This window comes from Tachypleus tridentatus, chromosome 4 (assembly GCF_004210375.1).
Source record: "Tachypleus tridentatus isolate NWPU-2018 chromosome 4, ASM421037v1, whole genome shotgun sequence".
Classification (NCBI taxonomy): domain Eukaryota; kingdom Metazoa; phylum Arthropoda; class Merostomata; order Xiphosura; family Limulidae; genus Tachypleus; species Tachypleus tridentatus.
Window position 1 is genome coordinate 60,182,090 of NC_134828.1, and position 15,772 is coordinate 60,197,861.

General features: G+C 33.1%; 1 long non-coding RNA gene across 12 annotated transcripts in view; it reads right to left on the reverse strand.

The window, feature by feature from the left end:
• The window catches only part of LOC143249227 (uncharacterized), a 70,113-nt gene that overhangs the window by 43,203 nt on the left and 11,138 nt on the right, over positions 1-15,772 (reverse strand). For 10 of the 12 annotated variants that reach the window (XR_013027647.1, XR_013027644.1, XR_013027643.1 and 7 more), the window contains one exon: positions 2,019-2,180. This is a non-coding gene — a long non-coding RNA (uncharacterized LOC143249227). Of the gene's footprint in view, positions 1-2,018; positions 2,181-2,506; positions 2,897-7,091; positions 7,227-15,772 lie in introns of those variants that run through there. The other 2 variants (XR_013027645.1, XR_013027652.1) reach the window with 2 other exon arrangements.

Consider the following 15,772-nt stretch of genomic DNA (forward strand, 5'->3'; position numbering starts at 1 on the left):
AGATTATTTGTGATTTGATTGAATAAAAATTCACAAATTTCATAGACAAATAAGTAATTGTGCCAGTACCATTCTAAACCATCGATTTTATGAATCTAATCTCGTATGAAAAATTAGTGGGGATGAGGGGGAAATCTGAGTGAAGAAAAAACAACAAAATAGATAAGAGAAGGTACTAATGATATACGTGGCTAGGGAAGATAGAGACAAGAGAAGGTTACAATGTAATGTGTGGCTAGGGAAGATAGAGATAAGAGAAGGTTACAATGTAATGTGTGGCTAGGGAAGATAGAGATAAGAGAAGGTTCTAATGTAATGTGTGGCTAGGGAAGATACAGATAAGAGAAGGTTCTAATGATATGTGTGGCTGGGGAAGATAGAGATAAGAGAAGGTCCTAATGATATGTGTGGCTAGGGAAGATAGATATAAGAGAAGGTTCTAATGTAATGTGTGGCTAGGGAAGATAGAAATAAGAGAAGGTTCTAATGTAATGTGTGGCTCTACAAACACGAAGTGAAACAAGAGAAAGCAGCGAGTCAGTAGTTTCCAGATAAGGAAATAAATTACCTAAAGTTACAAACTAAGCATTTGACATCATATATTACTTTCCTTCTGTAATAACGTAATGCTTATGGTACTATCATTCCATTTAAACAAAATGTATGTTTATCGAGATTAGAAATATAACGTCTTTCATTCTTTGTTAGCTCTAAGAGTTAATATTTGCAGTGAACTAACATTGGATGCGAAGGTTTAGCAGATTCATTTCCTAAACAGTGATTAGCTATGAATAACGTATCGTCTGAAACAAAAACTACAGTATAATTACTAAAATTTACGTATTTGTTTATCAGAAAATACGTCCAAATATTTCCTTTTTTTTTTTTTTTGCTTTTTCTAGCCGTTTTAAATTAGGAAGAAAACTCATAGATGACTGGGCTAATTCTCTAGTAATACCTTTTTTCAATACTTTGCTCAATCTGAAATTGCACTAAAAATTATTTGGAACGAATTGCCTTAAATTAAATACTATCTGTTAACTTCAACGTTTATGAAGTTCCAGAGAAATTACAGGAATTATTGCTTTTTCTCTTCCCCCCGCAAGTACAGCGGTATGTCTACGGATTTACAACACTATAATCAGCGGTTCGATTCCCCTCGCTGGGCTCAGCAGATAGCCCGATGTGGCTTTGCTGTAAGAAAAACACACACACGCTTTTCCCTTAACTGGGTATGTTGAAAATGTATGCTTTGAATTATACCGTATGCTTAAGGCAACGAAATAATAAACGAGCGCTTGTGTAGTTTTTTCCGAAATTCAAAATGTTAAAGACACTGTATCATTTTTTGCAATTACGTTTTATATATACGTAAATTGAATTGAAAGATACTTAAGAATCTTTATTTTATTCTGCTAAATTTCTAATCAATTATAATTAAATTATAAGATTATTATTATTATCGGGGCGTTTCCGATAATTATTTTTCTCTCATTGTCCGATGAGTTATAATAATTATCGAAAAGATTCCTAGTCAGTGATTTGTGGGAGACAAAGGGCAAATGTAAAACGAAATTCATCATGCCTCTATTTTTTAATTCGAAACCAAATTAATCTGAATTTTTGAGTTTTGCGCAAAGCTACTCGAGGGCTATCTGCGCCAGCCGTCCGTAATTTAGCAGTGTGAGACAAGAGGGAAAGCAGCTAGTCATCACCACCCACCGCCAACTCTTGGAACGAATAGTGGGATTGACCGTCACATTATAACGCCCCCACGGCTGAAAGGGCGAGTATGTTTGGTACGACCGAGATTCGAATCCGCGACCCTCGGATTACGAGTCGAACGCCTTAACACACTTGGCCATGCCGGGCCAATCCGAAACCAGCAAGTTAAAAGAAACGTGGAAAATAAACATTTGTAGTTAACGAGGATTTGTTAATAAAAATCGATGGAGTGACGAGTAGTTTAGTTTCACTTTAATGTTCATAGTACGTAAACAAGATAATTGCATACTCACGTAAAAGTGTTGGAAGTATTGACTTCTGTTACTTGTGGATTCTAAATATACTCCACTGTCTGGTGATGCGTTGGGACAGCGATAAATCATCATATATACGATGTTGAAATCAGGGGTTCGATTTCCCTCGGTGAATGCAGCAGAAGACGCGATGTGGGTTTGCTATAAGAAAAACGTACACAATGTCAGGTTATGGACAATGTTTTAATACTGTTGTGTTATTTCATTCCCAATGTACTACACATTCCAAACTAGAACAGTTGTTACATGTAGAAAATGAAAAAATAAATACCACTAATTTAAAAAAAGTTTACTGATCGGATCCGTTTAGAACACAGTGTACTGCATATGTACATGAAAAATAACACGTATTTAATTTATTATACATAACTCATTTATTACACATATCTCATTTATTAAAACATTTAAAGTAATCTTGAACGACTCTTTTTCATTTTTTACTTGCATAGCGATTATAAATGTCGTACTTTCTAATTACACAGTATACCCGAAAAACTTATAACTTGTAATAACGCTATGTATGGTGAAAAGTGGGTTTTGAAGCGAATTATGACTACATCCATGGTAGCGTCATTCGTATAAGATTTATATGCTTTGATGGTTTGATTTTAGAACAACAAGAACAGCAAACTCGATATTTAACGAGGTTCATTAGAACTTGCAGTCATCCTTTTAATTTCCCTTGTGAATTGGTTTTTCTTTCATAAGAAATAACGAGGGAAGCCACTGCTGACAGATTTATTGCCTTCAACTGATATACCACGATAACATTAAATCACCCTCGCGTTTTCTTACAACAGGGAACACCAAATTTCAACTCTAAGCGCATGTACATAGCTGAGCTGCAATTCGTTTCAAATTTCTTCGGTGTCAGAAAGAAACTGAATTACAATTTTTTATCCGCTTGCTTCATATGAATGTCTTTATTATGGAAGCAAATACTTTTCGAACTTTCGGCGCCAGATCTCATCAAACCTGATCTCTGCGTCAACAATTTCCAAAATAAACAAATACTTGAAGAATGATTATTTACTACGATCTTGATGTTTTTTAAGCAAATTAAACCAAACTAGCTTCTAAAGCCAGCTTAGTGTGCAACACGCTTATGTTGTTATAATAGCTCGAGGCGTCTGGTAGGCGGACGCCTCACGTATAACTTTAATTATGAATATCTATGGTTCTGATTTACGTCTCCTTGCCGCAACGAAAAAATAATGCGAAATGCATTTTGGGACCGTAAATATGTTATAAGAGTGACAGTTAAACCTCACTGTTTCTTCAAATATAAGTTATCCAAGCGTTTGTACCTCCCAGTGGCTAGCGGTATGTCTGCGGATTTACAACGCTCGAAATTAGGTTTCGATACTCGTGGTTGGCAGAGCACAAATACCCAAATTGTGTAGTTTGTGCTTAATTTCAAACAAAAAACAAATATCCTAGCGTTGGCAGTGGGTTGTGTTTTCTAGCTATCTTCTTTCTGATCTAACATTTCAAAATTAGGAGTAGCTCTATGCGAAAATTCTGAAAATAAACATAAAGCCATTACATACATTTGATCTAAATTATGAGTTTACATTATAAAATGCTGTATTCACTAGAGATAATCTTAGCTACAAATTAATATGATGCGCGTAAAATTCATATGTTTATTGTTTGTTATGCACAAAGCTACACAAAGGGCTATCTATGTTCTGCCCACTACGGGTATCTAAACCTGGTTTCTAGCAGTATAAGTCCGGAGACATACCTCTGTGCTACTGGGGAGCACATATGTCTGTAAGAATACCCGAACAATGCACGTATGTTAATAATGTAATCGAAATAACTTCCAACATTCGAATTACAAATACCATTTCAATTGACACTGTGGCTGCTCAATATTTGGTCAATCTCAAAATAAAAAGAAACAAAAAAAGCTGTATGAACTCTCTGTTGTTATCAATTTTCCGACATCAGTCAACATATTTCATTGCCTTGCATGGCCAGGTGATTAAGGTACTCGACTTCTTATTCGAAGATCACGGGTTAAAATCTCCGTCCCACCAAAGATGCTCGACCCTTTTAGTCGTTGGGGCGTTATAACGTCAGGTCAATCCCACTATTCGTTTCTAAAAGAGTAGCCCAAGAGGCGGCGGTAGGGAGTAATGACTAGCTGCCTTTCCTCTAATCATACACTGCTAAATTAGGGACGGCTAGCGCAGATAGCCCTCGTGTTGCTTTGCGAGAAATTAAAAAACAAACAATATTTCTTTTTTCAGTAAATTGTAGAATTTCACGAATCGTTTAAAAAGTACTTTATAACCACTAAAATTTGAAAAAGGAAGTTAGTAGACGTTATTTACGTTTGTCGATAAAGACCAACCCGACAACTAGAAATATTTTAGTGGAGTCCTTGTATTTATAAAATAATCCATTAAAAAGCTACCTGTGAATTAGTAATTCACAAACAGCATCGCTTAGAAATAAAGTTCATAATTTGATGAGCAGTTGCAAGTTATTTATAGTGATATAATTAAGAATTCAAATTTGGGTAATGAAATTTTGGAGTCGGAATTAGTTACATAAATCTTGAAAGAAATTCATCAAATATTTAAGAAATATGTAACGTGCAATCTTCATAATGTTTGACTAATATTTAATATTTTTTTTGTATTTGTTTGGAGTTGATTTCAAAGTTATGCAACAGATTATCTGTACTTTGTCCACCATAGGTATCGAAACCCGATTTTAACGTTGTAAGTCCAAAGTCATGTCGCTGTGTCACTGAGAGGAAAAATAAGAGTTACCTCAGATTCAAATGTACAGACAATGAGAATTGACGTAAGAAATGAGTATGGTAGATTTAAAAAATATGTTAGTTTTCAATATTTCATTTTTGTTTTCTTGAAGTTAAACAAAAAGCACACAATGGGATATCCGTGCACTGGCCACCACGGGTATCGAAAGCCGGATTCTAGCGTTATAAGTATACAGACATACTACTGTGCTACTGGGGTGGGGGATTTCATTTTTATGAGTGCAAGCTTTCTAATGTTAACCAGTTCAGTTTGTTTGGGATTTAATCACAAAGCTATACAATAAACATGTTCTGTGCTCGCCACGGATATCGAGACCCACTTTTTATCATCATAAGTTTTCAGCTGAGCCACTGGAGAATCTAATCAGTTCTGATCATTGAATTTAATTATAAAAATACTGTAATGACAATGTAAAATGCTTAATAAAAAACAAAAAGTAAAACTTTTCATACTGTTTCGAAAGCTCTGCAAAATTATTAAGAGCTTAATATTCACTAAACAAGACATTTAAACTCAAAATATAGAATGGCCCTTTCCCCAGTTTATTAAGTCATAAACAATATAATTCGTATTCTTTCTGACAAGTGTATTTATTTTTTAATAACAAAGCCATAATAGGCTATCTGCAGTGTTCACCACAGGAAATCGAACCCTTAATTTTAGTGTTGTAAATCGTTAGACTTAAAAATGCTGTTATATTAAAGAAAAATAAATTGGTGTGAATTATATAGCGGGGTGTTAAAATTACAAACTATAAAGTATACAATCAAGAAATAGCAGAATTGATAACTTATTTCATATCAAAATTGTTTATCTCATCAGGTACGTTTCCTATTATTATTATAAAAAGAGAAATATACAATGAGAAAAACAATTAAAGTAAAAATGGAATTCGAAATATTCCAGATATAATAGGGCAAAACCCTTGTTATAAAATAATGCTAGTACATTTTAATTTCATTGTTAAGCAAACCAAGCACTTGATGGATAGTTACGTACGTGAACTACAAATGACTGGTCGTTCAGCTTGTCCTTTTCATGTAAATCACAAAGTACTAAGTGCTCCAAATTATTAATGAGCTAGGCTTTAAAGAAGTTTTTTGGATGGTGGTATTGTTTTTGTTTTTTTCAGATGGACAGTCATTTAATGAACAGAAGCTAACAAATCACAGCAGGTTATTATGAATTAGCTATAAATGTACTAACATGTCGCTAATAGGATATTGAACCGTTTCCAAAGCGTATGCCACAGTTGCTCCAACACCAACTTTGACAAGACAAATAATTATTCACAATAAAAGAAAGTGGCCACAGTATGTCAATTCTGACTCGTAACTGCAGTATGAAACTTAATGAGTTGTCTGTAGGAAGAAATGGACGTCGTTTCAAAGGCTAGAGATAGATCTCTCGTTCCTGGCCTATGTGACAGATGTACAACGAAATGCATTTCGCTTAATTAAGCAATATAATAATTAATTCACTTGTAATACTACAAATGACCTATACCGAAGACCAACTACCGTGAATAATATTCTTTTTTTTCAGGTGGGTTGTGCTTCACCCTGTTATCAGATAACAAGTATAATAGTAGTTTGAAGAGACTCTACGACCAGATACATATAGCGATGGAAGTATGAAATGGAATAAGCAGTGATGAAGTACGTTGCATCCCATCAAGTGCCTCCAGTCAAGAAAGATACTCTGAAAACAGACCCTTAATAAGAGAAGTTGAGATAGCTCCAGACCTTATCATTCCTCCAATTTGAAACATGTAATACCTGTTAGGCTATCTTTCATGTTCACGGTGACTTGAAAGGAAATGTCATGAGCAAGACAGATGTAAACTATTCTCTATTGAAAGTTTGTTTAAGACCATAGATTAAAAAAAATTCAGTATCAGAGCATATTAGGAAACGTAAAAAATCTTTAAGAATTGAATAATGTAAACTTATACCCAAAAGAAAGGAGTTCTATTATTTTATGATTTCACTTAGTTCCTAGCATAATTCATATCAGATATAAGAATAGTTTTGGATTTATGTAATATATAAAATAAAATTTAGACATATAACTTACATCTTGTTTGGTAATGTTTGCCTCCTGGATATTTCACCAGTATAGCTTAAATTAATGTGTTATTTCTTCTCTCATAGTATCTACTTATTAAAGAAATTAAATATCGTGTGAATTGCGACTAATTTAATTTGAAATAAGTTATTTCACTGTTGATTCTTTAAACTTTACTAAGATCTTGGCCTTACTTGAAAGTAATATATTATTTTGTCAGTACGTCCTTATCACCAGTTCTTTACTCCATTTTTAAGCTTTTTTGTCATGTGTGGAAGTTTCTTTGGAAAACTCTCTCTCCAGCCCCAGTGTTCAGTTTAAGCTTAAATAAACAAAAACTAGTGAATTAATGATACGTATGTATAAAGCAGTAACACGTCACCAGTGATATAACTCAAATCTATACACTGTGTATAAAGTTGTGAAAGTCTGCTATTAATGATACAATAACTTACAGTTGTATAGTCAGTATGGAAAAGCAATAAAGTGTAACTAATATTACATATGTATGAAACAGTAACAATATATGGTTCATGTTGCTACAACTCACAACTGAACACTATATATAAAGTATTAAGAGTTTGTCATTAATGTTGCAATAAATTACAACTGCACGTTATTTATGAAGCAGTAACAGCATGTTAATAATGTTATATATGTATGACGCACCCAAAACTTGTTAGTGAGATTACAATAAATTTCAACTTCACTTTCTGGATGAAGCAGTAACAGCCTGCTCCTGATGTTACGTCAAATAACAACCGTACGCTCTAATAAATGAGTAACAATATGTCACTAATGTTGCAATAAACCAATACTGCAAGTTTTCTTTGGTTTGTTTTGAATTTCGATCAAATCTGTGCTTGGCGTCCCTAATTTCGTAGTGAAAACTAGAGGGAAGGCATCTAGTCATCACCACCCATCGCCAACTCTTGGGCTATTCTTTTTCCAACGAATAGTGGGATTGACCGTCACATTATATCGCTCACACAGCTGAAAGAATTAGCATGTCTTGTGGGATGGAGATTCGAACCTGCGATTTATTTTATGATTTTGAATGTTATTTAGTACGAGTTGCTCAACTTTGTATTCATTGTCAAATCAACCAATATGGTCCAATTCTGGGCAATCATTTAATAATGATAAAACTTAATTTAGTTTTATGGTGCTAACTTCTTTCAATAATTACAGTTGCGGATATAAAAGGTATCTAAATTTAAGTTCAGAGGAATTTACATCTCTGACGAATCTAAGTCTTATTGTTTGAAATATGATAAAAGAAACGATACCTTAACTAGAGGAATATTTACGAAAAACTGACGACTCTTTATGTGATTCTATTAAGTTTACAAAGTTAAATCATTATCTTATTAATTTTAAGGAACCCAAAATAGAAATGTACTTGTTAAAACTAAGAAAAGAAAATACTCTTAATAAAAAACGATATTTGAATATTAGATCATGAATATTTGAATATTATTTTTTTGTTGTTTTCTAAAATCACAAAGTTTTGTTTGTTTGTTGTTTTTTTGAATTTCGCACAAAGCTACTCGAGGGTTATCTGTGCTAGCCGTCCCTAATTTAGCAGTGTAAGACTAGAGGGAAGAAAGCTAGTCATCACCACCCACCGCCAACTCTTGGGCTACTCTTTTACCAACGAATAGTGGGATTGACCGTCACATTATATCGCCCCCACGGCTGAAAGGGCATGTTTGGCGCGAAGGGGATGCGAACCGCGACCCTCAGATTACGAGTCGCACGCCTTAACACGCTTGGCCATGCCGGGCCCAGGAAACTAACAATCGAAAGAAGAAACAAAAACAACTGAAGTTATGTTCTTTCAATTGTTTTAAGTATCTTATAGCATGCAAAATGTTGACAGAACTGGTTTGATGTCACTTGGACAAAGTTCAATCCCGAGAAAATTCATAAATATAATAAAGGTTTCACTTTCACTGTTACTCAACACAAAAAAAAACATAACTGTCATGACAGCGCCACTTTCAAGATAAACTATTAACATGAGTCTATTTTAGTAGTTTGAATAATTTAGCTGTCTCAGTCGGTTCTTCCCGTAAGACTCGCTTTATTTATAATGATTTCCAAACGATGTCAGCACCTATATATATATCCAACACAACTAAAAATTTTAATTTACTTTTATAAATAAACATTTCGCCTAAAATATCGTTAATATGGTGACTTGTTTTGAACTTAGCACAAAGCTTCACAATGAGCTATATGTATTCTGCCAACCACGACTATCGAAACCTGCTTTCCAGCATTGTAAGTACGCAGACAATCCGCTATGCTACTATGGGGCGGCTCCTCGTTGAGTCACCTTAGATGTTGAATCACCTTACACAAATATACTATTAGAATTAATTATACAGTTAAATATTGATTTGATTTATAACAACTGTGTTAATGTGATCATCTCCATTTTTTTTTTTTTTTCAAGTTAATAAACCTTCCTACCACGGAATTTCATAATGTACTGCATGGCAAACCTTTATTGTCAGAATGATGGAGTCACTAGATTTCTACGTTAGCACCCTCTTTGACCTGTTTATTTTTGTATCAAGAAAAACAGTTATTATAAAACTATCGTTCAAAGGACGACACGATTACCATATTTAATTACTCTGATCAAGCTTTTCTTGTTTTGAATACTTGAATAATAGACATAGAAATATAAATTTCTAGGGTGGAACACCAGCAAGATCACAAACTTTCACAGTTGACACCCTTTGTTAATAACAATAAAAGCCACTTCCAAAGTGAAGTACATATTATTGAAAAAATACTGCGTTGCTTTTTAAACTTGGAAATTTTAATCTAATTTTAAAATTGGTTAAAATTTTGTTCCATCGTGTATATAGAATGTCCAGCATTTATAAAGTTTTACATGAAAAGGTTAAATAACATCTAAGAATTCTTCTATAAAAAATAGTTTTTCAAGTTCTTTATTGATAGAATGTTTCGTGGCTATTTAAAAAAGCGAAACAAACCATGTATACGAAATATCCTGTTGTTTTTACTTCGTCATAAGTAGGTAAATATTCTGTGTTTATTAAAAACGTACTTCGAGTATAATTAAGGTGTTCCTAAACCTAATTGTTGCTTACATTTTTTAAAATTTAAGGTAAATATTCCTCATTTAAATTCACCAAATTCAGATTATAAACTTGTTTATTCCTGTTATCAACAAGGCTATTTTGCACTTACTAAATTAAAATTGTTCACTAGTATAAAATACCATACGAGTTTTATATTCCCTATTATAACGAGTGTATTTGAACATGCCTTGAAATAATGTGATATACGACTCATTCAAAACACAAAAATTTTAATAAGACCCAATAATGAAGTCTCTTTATGAGAAGGAGCTTGTTCATTTACAGATTGAAATCAGAAATCAACCAAGTAGGATCAACTAGCAAATAATTTTATAGAAGTAAGGACATATCACATGTTACAATAACTGACATATGTGGACTCTTTATGAAGCAGTAATAGCATCTTATTCACGGTAAAATAATTCCTTACTGTATACTTGGTGTGAAACTGTAAGAACATGCCACCAGTTAGAATAAAACTCAACCTTACGCTCTGTATTAACAATGAGTCACTTATATCACAATAAATCAATGATACTGCCACAGGATTAAAAACAGCAATTTAAAAAGCATTTGAGGCAGTTGGTGAGAAGAACTGCAAAAGAAAGGCAACCACTATAGGTACTGATGGTGTTTCCATCAATAATGGAGCAGAAAATGGACTAATTGCACTTCTTACTAGAGATGGGATGCCATGGTTAGTTGGGGTGTAGTGTGTGGCCCAATTATTTGAAAGGGGACTGTTGGATGCTGTGAAGGAATTAAAAGTTTTTATCAAACATAAAATACCTTCTGTTAGGACTTTACAAACAGTATCATTTGAGTGCCAAAGCAAGCAGGGAATTAAAAAAGTGTCAGTGATGCTCTAGAAGAAAAAAATTAAATCCTGTGAACATCCTAGGAACAAGATGGGCTCCTCATCTCTATAGAGCGCTTGAAGTTCTGATGAATAAAAAATTTCAAATCCATATATATGTATTTAGACCATTCAACTGAGTCAAAACATGCTAGTGCTACAATGGTTGGAGAGCTACAAAAAACATTGGGTCTGTTTTTGGATAAAATAGCAGTATTCACTGGTCAGCCCATCTCACCATGGCTTATTACAGTCCCCAAATGTGGTCTTTCTTTAAATCATTGGAGAAAAGCATGTACTCCAGGACAAGAGAAATGGCGTACAGTTCAGCAGTGAACACAGAAAATGTTGAGGGGATTCTGTGTGCAACTACTGAGCCACAACAAACCATGGCAGAACCCACAGAGTCACCTGATTTCAAACCATCCATATACATAGGAATAGAAGGATATGACTTTCAACGACAGCACCAATTTAAATATGTTTTGTCCCATGGTTTATCAATAACACTACAAATATTTTTAGTTTTCTAAAGGCCATTAATCTTTTTAATGCCATTTAAGTTTTTAATTTATTCATTACATGTTTTTTAATGTAATTCTCTTTTCAGAATCAAAGTCCATGTAGTTCAATTTGAAATTAAAAAATGGCCATTACATCCAATAGCTCAAAAACAGAACTGGAAAGGCCAACTTCAGGTGTCTAATGCTGTGCTGTTTGAACTACTCATTATTCATCCTGGTGAGTTATAATTATTAAAATTTTGCTGCAAGTTTTTTAAAACTTGTCTTATGTTACTTTCTGAAAATGGCCATAATGCCAAATAACTCTAAACCAAAGCTTCTAGAAATCAAGAGAAACAATTGATTCTATACATTTAGCAAGAATGTTCACTGCTTTATTGAAACAATATTGATGAATTAATAATAAGTACTACAAGTTGCAGCCTGTGAATGAAGAGTGGATATTGTTCACTGATACCTTCAATACAGGTCCAAAATGTGTTGTCCTTCAAAACATTAACATATATGTATCTGTTCCTATTAATCAATCAATTCACTTGAAGTAAACATACAAAACTCTCAAAATTCTTCTATTCAAAATTAATAAGGTCTAATACAAAGAACATGGCTGGCTATTTTGTTGAAACTTGAAAGTCTTTTGAATGTTGTTGTATTAAACACCCAGTCAGATAAAGTTTTCACATTTTGTGTGTGAAATGGGATAAATGACACAAAATCAGTGCTGGATAAGAAGTAATGGCCACGCAAAGTCAGACAGATACCAGAATTGAAAACATTGAATGTGAAAGTCTGGTTGACACAAAGAATGTCCTATTACCTTCATTTCATATAAATCTGGGCTTGATAGATCAGTTTGTAATGATCTTAAACAAAGATGATGACTGTTTCAAGCATCTGTATGAGGAATTCCCAGCAATTTCAGAAGCAACACTTTAAAGGAATTTGTTTAGCCTCAGATTAGGAAACTGACTTAAAATAAACATATCTAAGTCTGTTTGTTTATTTGAAATTTTTCATTTAGCCACACAAAAGCTATCTGTGTTAACCATCCCAAAATAAGCTATGAAAGACTAAAGAAAATGCAGCTAGTCATCAGTACCCACTGTCAACTTTTGGGTTACTTTTTATTGAAGAAAAGTAGGGTTGATTATAATATCATAATGACTACCTAGCTGAAAAAACAAGCATGTTTGTTTGGACAAGGATTCAACACACAACTCACAGACTGCGAGTTGAAATTGCAATATGTAATATATTAACACATAGTTTTGACACTAAATGATGTAGATTTCACAAAAATATCAGGATGAATCTGAATGCATATCTCTTTGACATCAACTTTCCTCTCATTTATTCATTTTTTTATTTTTATCAAAACACATAATAAAAAAATGTTCATTGTGGCAAATAAAATAATAATTTGATCTAAGCAAGAGTTTTATTTATTCCTAATTCGTAACAACATTCTTATATGGAGGAGAAATGGATATTATTTTCAAAATCGAAGAAGCTGAATAATAGGAAGTCGTAGCACCCAATATACTACTGCTCTTGGAGAAATCTAAGAAATACAATCTGTTAATTTTCTTGTCCTAAAATGATGCCAGTCTTCATGGCCAATATATTTCAACATGTATATTGGGATATTTGGTTTTTGAGCTATTAATGTGTATTTAGTTATCACTGTAGTGAACTGTATTGCTTTCACTGGTCAGCTACTTCAATGAATGGATGCTGTGTTAAATAATAAAAGAAACATTTAACAAAAGTGCTTATTATACATGGTGTTTGGAAATTCACTGTGCACTTATACATTTATTAACAGACATGTTTCAATATAGAATGCAGGAGGTAAATATGAATGACAATTATAAACAATGTTGAAAGTGACACCTGTTGGCATCAATACAGGCTTGGATCCTTCTTATTTTGTTTCTAAACATCGCTATTAGTTGCTGGCTTGAAATAGACTGAATAGACATATGATTACAAAACTGCACAGTGACTTTCCGAACACCCTGTACATCACATACAGTTTGTTTAATTAGTCTCTTCATACAGTACTGTGTGAAAGTGTAAGGGAAAAAGAATATTTTGTCATTCTTTCCATTTTATGGGCTAATTCTTCCATGTTATTACTGATTGTAAATTTCAACACCATGGTAGTGATTCTCTGATCACTTTTTAACAATTAAACAAGCTGGGGTGAGAACACTCAGATTTTAGAATTCCCTACACTTGTACCTTGGACATGTTACAATGGTTCTGTGTGAATGAATATAGTGATAAAATTTAGGGCCTGAAATAAATGTCATGGTACTACACACAATGTTTTAACTATGTAGAAAGAAGCTAGCGTATTGAACAAGTATATGCTAGAAGGAATAAATTTAATGGCAATCCACAAATAAATCTTGATAAAAACAGAAATAATACACATATGACGTTATCATTCCACAACTCAAAAGAGGAAAGAATTGTCAGTAGATCAGAGACTTTGCATAAAAGCTTTATGTGATGCTTGTTGGACTCTTCATCTAATTGCTGTAGACTTGACATTTTCCCCAAATACTGTCAACTACACCACAAATAATGAAAACAATACAGATAAATTTTAAAATAAGAAGGGAAGAAACAGAACACCTAGATTCAATGATGCTGGCATTAAGTACCTTTGTTTATGCAACCTTCTGGACAGAAGGAACACTGGTTTCAAGCATGAGATAAACGACCATGTACAAAATGAAAGAAAATTGTCCAGATATACAGTATCAAGATGAGTCAATGATAATAGAATATTTGATCATGTAACAGTTAAAAAACCTTTACTTTGTTCTCCAAATATTGACGGGAAACTGGACTGCTGATAATTGGAAAGAAGTAATATGGATGGATAAGTCAAAGTTTGAAATAGTTTATTCAAAGTGTACATTGTACATCCAGTAGAAGAAAGATGAAAGATTATTATGTCAATGCACAGCACCTGTGATAAAGCATGAGAGAGGCAGTGGATGGTTTGGGACATTTTTCTGCAGAAATGACAGGAAATTTTTGCAAAATAGGTGGAATAATGGACCACTAAATACTGATCCATCATGGCAGACGCAGTTCTACTACCAAGAGGATAATGACCCCAAACACTCATCCAATGTATGCAGAAATTACTTAGCTGAGAAATAAGCAGCTGGAGTTATTCAAAATAATACAATGGTTCCCTAAGAGCCTCCATCTCAACTTAAATGAGCAGATTTGGGTTTTGATAGATCAAAAACTTGAAAAATCAAAACCTACTTCTAATGAAACTATATGGGAGTGTATCAGAGACATTTTGACTAAACTCCCAAAGGACACTGTGATTAAACATCTTGTAACAAAGCCCGAAAGACTTTCCATAGTTATTAAAGCAAAAGGGGGGACACAACAAATATTCACTGTTTGTTAAACTCTCACTATATTTCTGTTGCACTAAATGTGAATAATAATAAAATATTGATATTTTATCTGTGATTTATCTTCAACTGTTCTTTGAAAGTTGCCTGAAATCTGCTTTTTGACTTTGTCCTAACACTTTTGCACAGTACTGTAGAATGGGCCTAAATGTAACTAAACATACTGGTACTGCTTTTGGTGTATGTTGTCAGGATAATAGGTTCAGAGTAAACCAAAATATCTGAGTAAAATAACAGTAATTTATACATCTTTAATAATAGTTCAAATGCAATGTAGTGTTTATTTATGTCCACTTCTAGACACCTGTCCAGGAAGTCTTGAAAACCTGTAGACAGGTTATCTTTATTTATAGTGTTTGGTTTCCCATTTGTTAATATTAAATCAAGTACCTGAAAAAGAAGTGTGACTTGATGACTTAATCAATAACATAACTTAACAACACAAAATAATTCTGATAATAAAAATATACATGTATATATAATGAAAACAATTATATATATTAAAAATTATAACCAATACTGTTAATGACACTAGCATTACAGAGATAGAATATACCTTACTTACAAAACACAAAAATACTATCTGCTTCATGCACTATTACTGACTCATGTCACTTGACACCCATGACATCGAAATGTACAAATCTTTGGATAATACTCCCTAATACTGTCTAAATATCTCCAAAAAATATAACTTTACAGTAGCAGAACACCATGAGTGAATTACCTAACATGTTACTATTTATTTATAGGGGTTTAACAAGATGGTAGTGATACTGTGGCAGAAAACACTATACTTTATGAATTTTAAAGATTATTATATCATACACTCCACAAGATTCAATAATTAACTGTTTGTAATTGTATATAGTCTTGTTAAATATTCAGTGTTGCTGTCATCATTCCACTGTTCATTATTA